Source organism: Dama dama, chromosome 29 (assembly GCF_033118175.1).
Source record: "Dama dama isolate Ldn47 chromosome 29, ASM3311817v1, whole genome shotgun sequence".
NCBI classification, from domain to species: Eukaryota; Metazoa; Chordata; class Mammalia; order Artiodactyla; family Cervidae; genus Dama; species Dama dama.
In genome coordinates, this window is record NC_083709.1 from 31,464,776 (window position 1) to 31,467,566 (window position 2,791).

At 43.1% G+C, this 2,791-nt stretch overlaps 1 pseudogene; it reads right to left on the reverse strand.

Annotated features, from left to right (window-relative positions):
* Window positions 1–1,630: 1,630 nt before the first annotated feature.
* Window positions 1,631–2,213, reverse strand: LOC133048853 (interferon omega-1-like; annotated as a pseudogene).
* Between the last annotated feature and the right edge of the window lie 578 nt (window positions 2,214–2,791).

The following is a 2,791-nucleotide window of genomic DNA, read 5'->3' on the forward strand; positions in this document are numbered from 1 at the left end:
AGAGGCTCCAGGAGGTGACATTGCCAGCAAGTATGGACAAGGGATTCTATGGAAATGAGAAGTAGGATTGAACCTCGGACAGCCCAGAACTGGAGATCAGAACCATACACTTCACAGCCCCTGCTGTTTCTTTGCTGTCTCTGATTGTCTTTGATTATCTGCACTGATTCGCAATCTCTATTCTTTCCATGTTATCGTACCTATGTGAGATCAAACATTTTTGACTAATTCATCTTTCTCAAAGAGTTTTTTATGAACTCATAGGAATGCTTTTAGAAGTATGAAACCCCAAAATTGGAATGCTCTTCAGCATACAGCAAAGGAAAGTTCTCACACTGAAAGCACTATGGAATTAGCACCCAAGGTGAAAAGAAAACACCTTTGCCAGGGGCCCAGCACCTTTCCAGTGTCACCTTCCAGTCACTGTCTCAGGCCAGCTGTCCTGTCTCCTCCCTGAGGGCAGTCACTCTGTGATCCTCACAGTCCTGATGATTTCTGCCAGGAGCGTTTGATGCCTCTTGTGTTATATGCCGTCATTGAATCCAAACAGTAATTATATGAAAACCACTCTTATTGTCCCCATATTAAAGGTGAGGAAACTGACCTGTAGTGTTTGTGATATGTTTCAGGGGCACACTGTGGGTAAGTAGCAGAGCTGGGAGCCAGAGGTTTTGACATTTCTAGAACTCCTCTCACTTGGGCTCTCTTCCTGTGGCTTCCACTCTGACTACACCGTGCAGCTAGAAACCAAAACAGAACAGAGCTCCTGTGTTGGAGGCAGTGAAGGTACTATGTAAGGGCGTAAACTGCTCAGTCAGGCAGGACTGAGGAGAAGGTGGGAGACAGAGTAGTAGGAATCAGGAGAGGCCTGTGAAAACCGTATGCTTTCCAGGAGGAGGAGACTGCATCCCTCATATACTTATATCAACCATTCGGTAATGAGTGGGTATAAATTAGTGATGCCTATGACATCAAGATTAACCATTTTCTACAATTTCATAATTTCCCTTCTTCTTTTTTCTATTTGGCACCCTCCACAGCTTATAGGATCTTAGTTCCTCAACCAAGGCTACCTGAAGGAAAAAAGAGTCCTAACAACCACACCCACAGAAAATTCTCAGAATTCCACCTTTTGACAAACATTTCCTAGAAAATGATAGAACTGTTCCACAGTATAAAGGGAACAAATACTATTTTATGATAGGTGTATGTAGGCAACATAAGGATTTCTGTTTTCAAATTAAAAACTCAAGAAATTTATCTTGATAACTATTTAATAAACAAAGCAAATAACAATTTTAATGAAAGAGGGAAATATATTTTCTAAATTTTAATGCAATGTAAACATACACGTCTTTTATATGAAAATATAAATATGATGAGATAAAATATTACATGAACTAAATAAAGAATAAATAAATAACATCAGGGCAGTCATCGCTTATGAACTGATACCCCTGCACTTGAATACATTGATATCTACTTGCTTATTATCACTGACAAGTATTGGCTGAGTTAATTCAATAAATTTGGTGGCTGAAGCAGAATTCAGAGTCTTCTGAAATGACCCCAGGTGAGTATACAAGGGTGACATGGCATCTTAGTCAGTGAGAGTCATGTCAAGGTCAGATCAGTCTCCATCCTACATTCTTAACCTTTCCTGCAAGCTGGTTGATGAAGAGAGAGAAGGCTCTCCTTATATCCATTCTGACGATTTCCCAGGCACAGTCGCTGTATTCCTTCTCTTTGAGGTAGACGTGGATTCCCTGGAAGTATGTTGTCACGGCCTGTGTGGGGTCCGTCCTTCCCAGGGCAGAGTCTTCCTCTCCCATCACCTGCCACTGGCAGTCGTCCAGATCGGCCAGCTGCTCAAGCAGTCCAGTGCGGAGCTGCTGCAGGAAGGTGGTGTCCCAGGCAGCAGAGGAGCGCTTTGTGTCGAAGAGGTTGAAGCTCTGCTGGAGCATCTTGTGAAGCACAGAGATGGCCTGGGCATCCTGGAGCTGGCCGCCCTCCACCATCTCCTGGGGAAAAGCAAAGTCTTTTCTGTCCTGCAGACAGAAGCGAGGGGAGAGCCTCCTCATTTGGTGCAGGAGAGTGAGGGTCTTCTCAGTGCCAGCCAGCACGTGGTTCTGAGACAGGTCACAGCCCAGGGATCCTCCAGGGCCATAGCTGAGCAGCACCAGGGCCATCAGTAGAGAGAGCACAAGGGCCATGGGGAAGATGAGGCTGCTGCTGGGCTGATGGAGACGGCGTCTGCTGAACCTTGAGATAGGTTCTCTGATGCCATGCTTTCTAAACAAGACCATTAAATAGGGAACACAGTAGTTTTCATTTTCTAATCATTCTATACACTTTTACTTCTTTTTTTGGTTTTCTGTTATGTATTCTAAATACAGTCAAAGTAAATTTCTTCCTTCTCGACTGTTAATTTTGCCTTTTCCTAGTGACTTCAGAAGTGCCCATCCAAATTAATATTATTCAATCAAATCGGAAGGGTCTTTGTCTTAAGTCTGTATTGATGGACATGTGTAATTACACACGTTATTGCCCTTCATCTCTCATTCATAAGTGTTGCTGTCCTCTCATCCATGAACACATTGTTGGCTGCTCTTAGGCTCCGTTTTTCTCTCTTAGTTTCCATAGGAAGCCAGGCTCTGTCAGCCCTATTTGTTTGTTTCCTTATTTGTAAGGGATTTACAAGATCACTCTGGCAGTAAAGCTCTTGGAAACAAAGGATGAGTTTTCCTTAGTGTTTGATTTAGAGAAGAAGCTGATTATTATCAGTTTTGAA